Raw genomic sequence first — 14,016 nt, forward strand, 5'->3', positions numbered from 1 at the left:
GCATTTTTAATAACTGTGGTTCCATAGCCAGAAAGATTCTCTCTTATTTTGCACTGAGGCTATGTTTGCACATAAACTAATGGGTCTCTGACTATTTGTCATGACCAATTCACTGTGGGACAACTCACTGTGGGACTTCAACACTGTATTAATCATTTCATTCAGTTACTTTAATATTGGTGACCACGTTTTCGTTGAAATTATAGTATTATAGTAATTCTAGATTGACTTTATTATTATTGGCCACTGTTCCATTGAAATTAATTTAACTTTTGTATTTGTTGAATTGTCCTGTGACAAGTTCACCGTGGTGAGTTGGCCGTGGCAAGTTGGCCACTGTGAGTTGTGGCAAGTTGTCCTATTCCATAAACTGGGACATATTCTGACCATGGTTTAGAGCAGGGGTCTCCAACCTTGGCAACTTTTTTTTTTTTTTGCATTTATATCCCGCCTTTCTCCGAAGACTCAGGGCGGCTTACACTATGTCAAGCAATAGTCTTCATCCATTTGTATACTATATACAAAGTCAACTTATTGCCCCCCAACAATCTGGGTCCTCATTTTACCTACCTTATAAAGGATGGAAGGCTGAGTCAACCTTGGGCCTGGTGGGACTTGAACCTGCAATATTGCAAGCAGTTGCTGTTAATAATAGGCTGCATTAGCCTGTTGCGCCACCAGAGGCCCTTTAAGACTTGTGGATTTCAACTCCCAGCTGAAGCTGGGTGAGGAACTCTGGGAGTTGAAGTCCACAAGTCTTAAAGTTGCCAAGTTGGAGACCCCTGGTTTAGAGGAGGAGGAAAGTACTCATGAACAATTGCTGGTTTGTTTTTTTCCATTTCTTGTATCAATGCTCAGAAGAAATAAGCAGAGTATAACAAACCCCAAATAAGGTAAGATTATGGATTTGGATACAACTGTGTGAAGGTTAATACATGCCAGGATTCACAAACTGATTTAAAACTATGATTTTAAATTGATGTTTTTGCCAAACATCATGAATTGTTTTTGGAACAGGTTTGTATGTCACTCAAACAAAAAATAAGTAAACTACAGGATGGCTCGCCATTACAGTACAAGTGAATAGTGTTTTGATATACTTGGAGACAAGCTTCTCACAGAATCTGATAAAGATTCTGGCAGTATTACCTATCAGCAAATTGGAGCTGATCTCCATTAAAAAGCAAATGGTGGGAAAATGTTTATAATACTTCATTATTCATTTATCATAGCATCTATTGTTATAAGCCAATGGTGAAATCTGAACCGGTTTACTACTGGTTCGCTGGCTGAGCAAGCACGCCATGCACCAAACGTGAGCTGTGTGTGCGCATGTGCAGTGGGCACCAAACTTTTTTTTTTAACCTTTTAAAGCTTTTTTAAATACAAGTTCTGGAGAACCGATAGTAAAAAAATGCTAAAAATTTTTTTAAAGTTCCGACGATCGCGCATCACTCAGTTGATCATCGGAACTTTTTTTTTTTTTACATTTTTTACTACCGGTTCAGCAAACCAGTATCATTTTTTAATATTGGTTCAGACAAACCGGATTGAACAGGTAGCATTTCATCCCTGTTATAAGCCCCTTTGCAATTCAAATATATATTAATTTCGGATTTAGATATGCTCTCCTATTTTCTCCTTAAACTGACTCTCTACAGGTAGTCTTTGATTCACAAGCACAATTGGGGCGGGGATTTCAATCATAAAGCCCACCAGTTATAAGTCAAGGCATCCACATGACTGGACCTGATTTTACAACCAGTTTTACAGTGATTGCTGAGTGAATCGTATGAACCTACTGTATTTTCCCAAAGGGGCATTTTTTGCTGGAAACTGGCAAAAAAAATTACAAATTATGATCACATGACTGCAAAATGCTTCAACCAGTTGTAAATGTGAACTAGTTGCTAAGCGCCTAAAATGCAGTCATGCACTACAAAATTTTTGGCTGCCAGAGTGCTTTCACAATATTCAGAAGTGTCGTTTTCATATTTAATAATGTCATTCTACCAGCTTTTACAGCATTTATTAGAACTGGTTTGTTCCCATTAAACTGCACTAATGTATCCATAAGTGTATCTGGAACAATTTAAATGTTGTGGTGCCAATATCTCTGGGAACTGATGAAATTTACACAGAAAAACTGAGCAACAGCTAAGTATATCTGTATTTGTTTTTTTTTTTTTTCAGTGATATCGATAGTGATGCTGTCATTAGGGAGAGAATAGATTATGAAAATTGTGTTGGTAAAGCTTGTTAGTTTTTCACTTAAACAAGTCTCATGGATTTTTTAATGAACCAGCCTGTGTCCATGGCTTTTTTTCTTTTAAAATATTTATATTCATTGATTTTATATAATTAATAAAGCAATTCATACCTGTTGCTCAAAGACTATAGCATGAGAAGATGGTCAAGGAGAAGATGGATCAATGGGCCATCGCTAATTTAAATTATAGGCAAAATTTTCATATTCTCTTATTATGCAGGCTTCTCATTAAAGCTGGTTTGCACATGTTGCAATCAAAGGTACAGAAACAGCTGTCACTGGCACCTTTTAGATGTTAACATTGCTGTAACAGATGCTATAGAAATTGAATGAATGAATGAATACATAGATAGATAAATAGGTAAATAACTAAATAAAACTTCCTGAGAGACATATAAAGAGTTATACATATGCAAAGAGAATCATAGCCCCAGAACTCTGAAAAATATCTGTGTGAATCTGTTTCAGTCCTAGAGTAACTGAACAAAAGTAGAATTGGATTTGCACCATCTGCCTTTGGAAAACTCTGAAATGAGTATTACAGTGTGGCAAACACTGCTTTGACAAACATTTGAGGCTTGACACCACAATGATAAATATGCTCTATTCATACTTTTGTTCCAACAACAGTTTTGGGGGATGGCTTGGTTTATTTTTAATTTATTTTTCTAGAATATCATGGGTCCATTCTAACTGCAAACAAAAAATACATTTTAATAATCTGGGTTCTGATAGCCGGCAAATGTCATTGAGTTGCAGGTGGGGAATGGCACATGGAGTTGCAATCCTGATTAACAATAATGGAAAAAATACTGCAACAATTTATCATCATAGCATATACTAGCTGGATCAATAATTAATGCTTAGTTATAAGACAGAAAAAGGTTTTAACTTTGAGGCATGGCCAGGAGTGACCATAATAGCTTTAAAAAAAGGACAGTCCATTCCTAATCTCATAATATTGATGATAATTGATATGAATATTAATATTCATGCAGTGTTTCATATGAGCATTGTGGTGGTCTAGTGGTGAAGATGCTCGCCTCTCACTCAGAAGGTTGAGATTCCAATCTTAAGTGGCAGCTGATGTTTCTCTCCTAGTGTGCAAAGAAAAAACATCTGCTGCAAACTCCACACAGCATCAGGAAGGGCATCCGGCCGGTAAACGCTCAGTTCCATCCAGTCGCCCCAAATCTATCCCAAATTAAGAGATTCCAGGGTTGTATAAACATATTTTTGTGCAGTGTTCATACATAATATTTCATTCATTTTAACTATACTAAGAAAATCATAAATCAATATCCTTAACATTACAAGGGTCAGACTACTTTAATGCTTTGCAAACTTACTAGGAAACATTATGTTTAAATCACTAAGACTGACTTCTCTGAGAATTTCTTGTAATAAGGCTATTTAGTTCGCAAATTAGTACAAAAGGGCTTCCTGAACTATCATGAGTCAGGCTTTTAATCTCAGCCCTCTTTATCTATAAACTTATTTTTCTCCATGTCCCATCTTTACTATACTTCCATAAACTTACTAAATTGTACTACCAAGCACATGAGATAAAACAGCATCAAGATGACTATATTCACATGGCACCCCAAATGAACTTCTCATTAGGTCCACATCATCTGAAACTGGACTGTGGACCAAATAATGGTTACCATGGAATAATTTAGTTATAGTTGGAATCAAGGTTCGTAAAAGGTAAGTAAGTAAAAGGTTTCCTCAGATTGTTCTTCTTTACATTAATCCTTATTTCATCTGGACTTAAATGGAAAAGCCAATTAGAAAGTTAATCTTGCTTTCTGGTTCTAGACACAAAGATAGGCAGCTGCAGAGTGGAACTATTTGACCCATATATCTCTGCTGCTTCTTGTGTTTTTCCCCACTAGTGTGTATTTGGGAAACGAATAAGATATAATTTAACCACAGGACACAATCATGACTTCTTGTAACTTATCTTTACCTATGGCCCTTTGTAGAAATTCAAGTGCTCCTGGATTTTTCTGTGTTGTTTACAATTTAACAGAAAAAACTGAGCAGGAAAAATTGACTAGCACAAAGGTTATTGCAATAATATCTTAAAAGTGGAGGATTATTAAACCCTAAGTTGGACAAAGTTTCATATGTTGTCTGGGTTACATTCAGCGGCTGAGTCCTTTCGTCGTAATTAATTCTTAGTTTCTCATGCATAGGTGTCCATAAGAACCCACAATGTGAGAAATGATATAATTCACACCATTTCTTCAATGATATTATGATGCAGGGACATCCCTTCCCCTCTTTTCTATGGATGTCATTGTATCGTGTGAACGCAGCTGGTTTTTTATTAAGATTTCTGAGTACACAGTGTCTGTTCTGTTATTTGGAAGTCCACTTGTTCCTACTCGGCAACAAAACTTTATAACCTTTGGATTTGTATTAGAGCAGGGGTGTTAAACTCAAAGTCCGCAGTCTGGATCCGGCCTGTGGGGTGTTTAGTCTGTCTCTGAGGCCGACCTGGAAACAGTGAAGGACTGGCCCACAAGGCCCTCCGGAGCTCCGTTTTCGCTGGCAGAGGATGCAGGAGGCTATGACAGCCAAAAATAGAGCTAACCCCTCCCCCCCCGTGGTCAAACACAATCCTGATGCAGCTCTCAATGAAATCGAGTTTGACACCCCAGTATTAGAGAATGCAGAAAGATGACACTAGAGAGAGATCCACAAATCACCTTCCATACTATTTACACCATTCTGCGTCTGAATTTCAAGTTATGTGTTGAGGAAAGCAATGAAAAGGAAATCTGGCAGACTTCAAGACTGATGAAAATGCAGGGGGTCCCTTTGGATTTTTCTAAGAATTTGCCAAAGATTCATCAATATTTGACACAGTTGGATCAGGATGAATAGAATTTTTCTTTCCTATTTAACTACTGCTCGAAGTTGAGTATACATTTTTAGACAAATTATGGTTTCTATTCAATTTTTATTGAATGTTCTTTTGTGTTAGATTCTTTTGCTTTTGCTATCAAAAACCTGCAAGCAATGAATGCAAGCAAGGGTTAATTAAAAGTTATTCTGCCACAGAGACTTTTGCTAAAAAAATATCTGGTTGCTCAGGAGCTTAAGATAATCATAGCTCAAATTAAGGAGAACTGCTTTCTGAGAATAATTATAAGATTTATGGGCAACTTACAGCCCACAATAATGGATAATAGCATTAATATAGTATTTAATTATCCATTCTTTCTGTGTATCATTAAATTATGTGGTGACAGCTTGTCTCTAGAACTTCTCTTTCCTTAAACACAGCAGCCATCAAATCTTCCATCCTGAAATAGGCAGGGACATCGATTAGGTTTTGGAGTTACTTATTGTCAGATAATTGGCCCTAAGCTCCTAGCTCAATAGCAATAGCACTTAGACTATATACCACTCCATAATGCTTGACAGCACTCTGAGAGGTTTACAATGTCAGTCTATTGCCCCCAACAACCTGGGTCCTCATTTTACCAACCTCGAAAAGATGGAAGGCTGAGTCAACCTTGAACCGGTCAGGATCGAACTCCTGGCGGTGGGCAGAATTATCCTGCAATACTGCATTCTAACCACTGCGCCACTATAGCCCTTTCTCTTTTCATCTGCTGCTACTGAGATGAAGGGTGCTGTAACACCACAACTGTGGAGGGTAGCAGATTGAATGGGTTAGGTTGGGTACAGGGGTGAAATGCTCCCAGTTCGGACCGGATCTCCCGATCCGATAGCGATGGCAGCAGGTGGTTCGGAGAACTGTTAGCAAAAAACACTGCCCCAGCTGAGCCGTGCACTCGTCGGAGGTTTTTTTTTTTTTACTTTTAAAAGCATTTTTCTTCGGCTGAAAAAATGCTTTTAAAAGTAAAAAAAAAAAAGCTTTGGCCGAAGAAGTTGTTAAAAAAAAGCTTTTAAAAGGCTCCTGTGGCGATCCCAGCTGAGTTGCCTGATCGCCACAGCCTTTTAAAAGCATTTTTTTACAACCTCTTCAGCCGAAGAGCTTGTAGAAAACATGCTTTTAAAAGGTTCTGGCAATGAGGCAACTCAGCTGGGATTGCCAGAGGAACCTTTAAAACTTTTTTTTCTCTGGCAATCCCAGCTGAGTTGACTGATCACCACAGGCTTTTAAAAGCATTTTTTTAACTCTTCGGCCGAAGAGGTTGTAAAAAAAATGCTTTTAAAAGTAAAAAAAAAAAATTGGCCATGCCCACCCAGTCACATTAACACCCCCACCAAGCCACGCACACAGAACCCGTAGTAACAAATTTTACATTTCACCCCTGGTTGGGTACCTTATCAGTATTTTAACACAGTTTTAACAATTGTAGAGATGCCTGTTACCAATTGTTCTGGCTCCCTGTTTTCAGAATACATTTTCCAACTTCAGGATTTTAATGTTTTAGAACAGATGTCCTTTTTGTTTACTTTCCTGTACGCTACAAAACATTTCTGTTTCTTATGCTAATTTATATTCAATTTACTAAATTGAATAAAAATGTAACCATGCACAGGGTTACCAAAACAGTACCCAACTATGGAACCAGGACAACTTTACCCAGGACGCTCTTGCCAAACTTTTTCCCCATTCATCTTACTATCAAATTCTATCCCCACTGTACACCGTAACAACTTTTTCCTATAACTGTTCTGAATCAGCCTTTCAGCCAGATAACATATCAAAAAACTAAAACTAATTAGGATGAACCAAAATATTATTGGGAAAATAAAGCTTGTGTATAAGTCTATCCTGGACCTGGAGCTTTTTATATCTGAATGTTTTGCAAATGGTCTACTAATATACTGCGGTCTCTATATACTATGTGGTCTTTTTCTTCCAAGGTAAGAAGTCATGCAGTATACTAACTAAGTATATCTCGGTGCTCATCCTGTTCCTCAGTGTTTCCTTAACATTTCAAATTAGCAGATGAACCAATTCTGTGCACAAAGCTGATTGCTCTCTAATGAAGGTATAGAGCAGTGGAAAGCCCAACAGTATATGGGAAAATCCGTTTCAAACCCGGAGTGTTAGTTGTACTCCCAATTAATCCATTCATAGTCAAGAAACAAGCTCGCTACTCCAAACATTCATCAAAGGGAGCTTTGTGTGCACTATTGTGGTCTAGTCTTGAGGTTACAAAGTAAATGACGATCAATACATCTGGATGTCAGCAGTTCTGAATATTTTTCTCTTCAAAAATAGAGAACTAAAATGGCATTATTGACTGCGTGCAAGTTTCATGTAACATGTTACCCACTCATCCAAGCCAGTAAATTATGCTCTACTGGGATAAACAGCTACTTCATTTATTCCCAGTGATAAAAGGGCAAGAAGTTCCATCAGCTGAGAAGTGAATTGAAAATGACTAAGTTGTTTGGGTAATCCTTACTTATAATAATGATTTAAAATACAGCCCAGGGGTTAGATGGGCAGGGAACTGGCAGAATTTAAGGGAAAAATACTTAATATTAAAAAAAATTTTTAAAAAACATAATACCTTAATCACCTCCAGTAACCCTACAGCTAAACTGGGTGTGGAATTCTGGCTCTTGTTTTTCAAGCATTGAAAAAGGAACAAAATACATTACTATATGTATAAATTTTAATATGGAGGATTAATAAATTCATGGGACAAGTAAGGTTCCATCCCAAAAAAGTTGAGTTCTGCTCAGGGACATCAAACTTGTGCAAATGGAGAAAAGATGGGCCCAGAAGTAAATGCATGTTTACTTTACATAAAATTTCATAAACATATTAAAATACTTAATATTAAAAAAAAATTTTTTTTAAACATAATTTGGACAGTGGACAGAATTAAAATATTACGTTATGTCCAAGCACCCAGGACATATTGTGGCTTCTTTCAACATATTCATTATGCTGTGTGAGTACAGCAATTATGTATAAATCATCTGCTATGGTTTAATATGTGTAAACCCAAATAATTATGGTTTATTTAACAAATTGAATTCTGTAATATATGTTAAACATGGTACTATTAGTTCAACTGAGTTTTCATTATCAAATATTACAGTGCTGATTTGATTTTTTTCCCAAGTTTAATACTTGATTTAAGGAGGGGCAGAAAACCAGGATAAACCAACGATGCAATTAAAAAGGTGTGTTAGAAACGCCACCTGTAAGAATACATTGTCATGCCAGCTGTTTATCAAATGGCTTGACAAAACAGAAAAAGCTCATCTAGCGGTTAAACAAGACTGAACATTGATGGAACGGCAAGTTTTGTTTTAGCTTGACTTAAAGCATCACGAGAAAGCCCTTAGCAAAAGTTACGTGATAAACAGCATGTTGAAGATGTGGAACGTGAATAAATTAAATCACCCAAAATAAGCAGCAACTGCAATCATATATGGTCTTGATGTTCAAGCTACTCAGAGGTTTAGATTCTGTTTGGTGGGGGGGTGCGGGGGGGGGAAGAAAGGGAGAGGGTGAACAGTTAACACAATGTACTTAGATGGAGAGATCTTGCAACTCTCTTTTTCAAATGGGAATGAACTTGCTGAGCTTTCTAGAAGTGTGTCTAACCAACTGCCTACTTGCCCTAGGGAGACACTTAGCATCCCCCTCCTTGCATTTTGATAGAATTGCTGATGTTTCCCCCAAGAAAAGACTTAAAAGGCAAGCTTAGAACCATTGTTTCTCCTGATGGCTTTTGCATCCCTGCACCTCAGGAACTCGGGAGGTCTTTTCATGCCCCTTGCTGCAAAGTAACATTCTCTCCAATCTGCCAATAGGAGTTCATTGGCAGGACTGGAAACATAAAGCAGACAGGCAGAGGGCTCCCAGGATATGTTAGGTTTTTTTTTTTAATTTAAGCAAGTATGGTGTGGTTATGGCATAATCAGAGGTGAGCAATGTTAGTGTTCAGGGTCCATAATATTTATTGGGAAAATGATAGGTTGGTGCTTGATGACCTTTCCAACTTTACTACTTTTGTAAATGGAAACAGCATTTTCTGAAAAGTTTTTTCCCCAGATTATTTGAGAAGGGAAGTGCCCCCTTTAAATATATATATATATATATATAGAATGATTTACAGTGCACCATATTTTTTTCTGCATTTCTTACTTTAAAATGATTGGAAAAAACCTACCACTGATTTTCAACCATTGTGCCTGGAAATCTGGAGGCATAATTAGAAGGCTATTCTGAAGTCAACTGTCTTATGTTAGGCATGATTCACTTAGGTACTATTAATGTTTTGAATGGGACTAAAGCACAAATAAATCTGATTCCAATCTCGGGTGACTGGTCCATTTATATGTGTGAATGTGGCACATTCACAGTTAGCTGAATGGAAGGTCAAGGGCGCTGCATATGGGTTTTGAGATCTGTCTTTCAGCCCGTTATAAGGATAGGCAACAAAATTTGTGCTCGCTGTTGATTAAACCCTCTATAGAACATCTGCAGAAAATGGCAGGCTACATGCATGGAAAGAACGGGAATAGTTGTTAAAACATGTTTGATCTCACCACCAAGCGCTGCTGTGTAAACAGTCTACGTTAGATGGCTAGAGTCAGGCTCAACAGAAAAAAGACCATATTGCAAGAAAAGAAGGGGAGGAAAATGCCTCAGAGGTAGAATTATGAAACTCTTGCTTCATTTTTAAGAGTCATGAAGTTATGGTGCCCAGCCCAGCGTGTTTATTCTACTATTTTTGGTAGTGTCCTTTGTAGCTGCCTGCAAGAAATCATATTCAGCTCTAACTGCCAGGATGATAGGAGGGTACCTGAAATATTTTGCTAATTCTGAGGTTTTTCGATCAGGAGGAACATACTATTGATGCACTAGGGCAATAATAACAATATTAATAATATAAACATTGTTAAATAGTTATAGGCGCTTTGGGTGCCATCCCAAAACAACTGGAGCACCACCTGAACACCACTGGCATTGACAAATTCACCATCAGTCAGTTGCAAAAGGCGGCTTTACTCAGAACTGCTTACATCCTGTGATGCTACCTCTAATACCACAAAACGTCAACATCTGCCTATCTCAGGTCCTTGGGAAGGACTTGAAAGGTGGATAAAAATGCCAAATTCAGTCTGAACATCTAACTGACTGTGCAATGAACCATAGTACCAGCTATGGGGTTGTACCCCCAGTACAGATCATCAGAAGAAAAAAGTACTAGAAAATGTAGCTTGGCGTTCATAGGCTAATGATATAAAAGGAAATGGATCCTTTCACTAATTTTCAACCAAGGTGGATGAAATTGTCAGTAATGGGGTTTTTTTTCTTTTAAAAAAACAGCTGATTTACAATCCATTTTGATGGAATCTCATAAACTGTAATCCCAAATCACACAAATATTTTGACAACCCAACAGTAGTGATCTCTGAATAAGTGGAAACAGAATTCATCGTTAGGCATAATGCAACCTATTTTTAGTTTATCATGTTTGTTATCTTTTCACACAGATTTTGGATAAGATGGCATCTGTTCTCTTTCTCTTTAGAAACTAATTTCTGATTTTGCCCATTGGGCTTTTGGGAGAGCTGTAACAAGTTGCCAGAAAAAGGAAAGAGATTTTTTTTTAATTTAAAAAATGCTGTATTACCAATACATGATTAGCACACAAATTAGAGTTATTAGAACAGATTGGCATTCCCCCCCCCCACTAATTTAGGAATGGCAGAAAAAATGAAATTAAAAATGAACATATGCTTTCTGTCTTCCTCCTGAAACAGAATCAAAACATGTTAGAGAATTCTGGCCTTGATATGAACAAGAGCAGAGTTTTCAGTTTGTGAAAACTTAGAATATTTGCTATAATACAATGTCTGTCTCTTGATCATTCCTTCATCACAGAATACTCCCAGCTCATATAATCTGTCCCAAAATGTCTAAGAAACCGAGCTTTGTATTTAGGCCTCTAGTTATTTTAGCTGGATGACAGGATCTAGCAGGCAAGAAAGCTGGACCCAAATTTGTCCAAGGACTTTTTTGTTTAGCAGTAAATCCTGCTTTTTATCAGGGGGCAAAGCCCCATTAGTTTTGTGGGATAAAAGCTTCTCCTTCCTGTTGTAGATTATGAAAGCAGTAAGACCTTTTTATAACCAGTGTCTTTTAAGAGTCTTGCAGGCAAAAGCAGAAGTGCAACTGTTCCAAAGACAGCTATTCTGTACAGAGGGAAATAATGGGAAAAATTGTCACTGCAGATTGGTGATCCATGTGTGCATGGATCTGCCAAAATAATAAGCTAATAAGAATAGAATAGAATAGAATAGAATAGAATAGAATAGAATAGAATAGAATAGAATAGAATAGAATAGAATAGAATAGAATAGAATAGAATTCTTTATTGGCCAAGTGTGATTGGACACACAAGGAGCTTGTCTTGGTGCATATGCTCTCAGTGTACATAAAAGAAAAGATACATTCATCAAGAATCATAAGGTACAACACTTAATGACAGTCACGGGGAAACAGTCAATATAATCTTAAGGATACCAGCAACAAGGTTACAGTCAGAGAGTCATGGGAGATGATGGATGATAGGAACGATGAGAAGATTAATAGTAATGCAGACTTAGTAACTAGTTTGACAGTGTTGAGGGAATTATTTGTTTAGCAGAGTAATGGTGTTCGGGGAAAAATGTTGTGTCTAGTTGTTCTGGTATGCAGTGCTCTATAGTATCTTTTTGAGGGTAGGAGTTGAAACAGTTGTCTGATAAAAGCTGGAATATCAGAAATCAGAGCTGGCAACAGTACAAAAACAATTTTTTCATAGCTCTTTTCTGGAGCTTTTGTTAAATTCCCATTATCTTATACTGTTTTTCTGGTAGTTCTCCCATCATATAGTAAACTGAACCAATCTAGTTAGCGTTTTGAAAATCATGCAAGATCAGCTAAGTTTTGTCACCATCTGTAAGTTTTATAAGTAAAAAGCATCAATAGTTTGGTGAGATATTAAGAAAGTCTAATTAATTTTCACTAGACTAGGCCAGGAATGTACACCTTCTATCAATTTGTGAGTCAAACCAAGATGTGTGCCGCATGCTGAAACTGCATTCTCAAAATAGTAGAGGAATCTGTTTGGGGGGGAAATGTTCAAAAGATATCAAAAAAATGCTTGACAAATTTAAGGCATGTATTTTGTCTCTTAATCCCCCCCATTCCTCCCCAACCCCCCAAAAAAGAGAGAAGACTGAAAATTTTAATCTCATCCTGCATAGATCTCTGCAACGATCTATGCACTACATGTTGGTCGGCTACATTTTAGCTATGTATCACTGTCTTAGTGAATTGCCAATAGTACAATTTTTAAGATGTCCTGAAATTAGCTACTCCTTAGTTATTTGCTAGCATAATCTCTTGAATTAGCAATTATCACATTGTACTCCTAAAGAGATTTGAAAGAAACTTTGGTCTTTCATATCTTGAGACAAGGAGAACACACCAGATCAGTCCTATTAGTTCCTTCACAATTGTCTATTCAATCTTCAGTTGGAAAATGCTTGTGGTCCCACTGAATAATATGGAGTTTCTTAATGGGCCAGTTCTTTAAACACACTTGGAAAATAGCTTGGCATTTCCTCTCATGGTTTACATTTTCCACTGCACAGCAACGTGCTCAACATCCAGTGAATTTCCATCTTTTAGAGTATCTGGGTCCCCTGCAAAGGAAGGAAAGATTTCTTGTATAGTTGGAGGCAATAATCAGCACTATTGAAATGATAAATTGATGATAAATTCATCATCCAGCAAGAAGCAAAATTGTTTTATTCCAGATTACTTTACTTAGTTGAAATATACATGATATCTTTAAAGTTAAATGAGATTTTACTCAAATGAATATTTTATATTACAGTAAAGGCAATTAAAATATTCTGTTGAAACACACAACCAGATAAAGTTGCCGATTTTTTCTCTAGATTTGGTCAATGATAGATAGAAATTTGATCTTTAAAGGATCTCATCCATCTCTGTATTTATGTGCCAAATGTTGCACCTGATAAATATGCTCTTGCCATCCAGGTGTTAGACATAGAAAAAGATAATTTCTCAGATTCTATCTGCCTAAACTCTTCATGCTTTACAACAGTGTTCCTTCACCTATAAATATGCAACGATGTGTACGTCACAATGGGCAAATTCCCTAGTAACTGTTGGCTGATCTTGAAATCAGCTAAGCAGGGTTGGACTTGATTAGTACTTGAATGAGTGATAACCAAACAATTTCAGGGTTAGATGCAAGAGTGGGAAATTGTAAAAATCCCAGAAAAAAATGGCAAACCACTATTACACAAACAATCATACTAATATAATCAAACAAACCAAAAACTGTCTACCATTGACCTCACCCCATTCCTAAAAGGACTATAAGGGGCGTGCATAAGAGCACAAGAGTGCCTACCCTTCCTGTCCTATTGTTTCCTTTCATTATATATACGTTTATATGTTGTATAGTTGTTTTGTGCTTATGCTTATATATACTGTTGTGACAAAATAAAATAAAATAAAGTATTAAACATGAGTTCTTGCAATAGTACATGTATACACATATTTATAGGTCAAAAGCTCTGATATTCAACTACCACTTATGTGTAAGAAGTTTTGGGAAGGATGGAAACACTGGTACAATATGGCCCGAGAGTGGGCAAATCACTTGGCAGTTTATCCCAAAAACAGCAAATTAGTGTTTTATTAGTGCAGGTGGAGTGAAGTCTGGGAAGAAGCTTTTCAATGTATTCAAAGAGATACCACC

The sequence above is a fragment of the Ahaetulla prasina genome, chromosome 1 (genome assembly GCF_028640845.1).
Source record: "Ahaetulla prasina isolate Xishuangbanna chromosome 1, ASM2864084v1, whole genome shotgun sequence".
NCBI classification, from domain to species: Eukaryota; Metazoa; Chordata; class Lepidosauria; order Squamata; family Colubridae; genus Ahaetulla; species Ahaetulla prasina.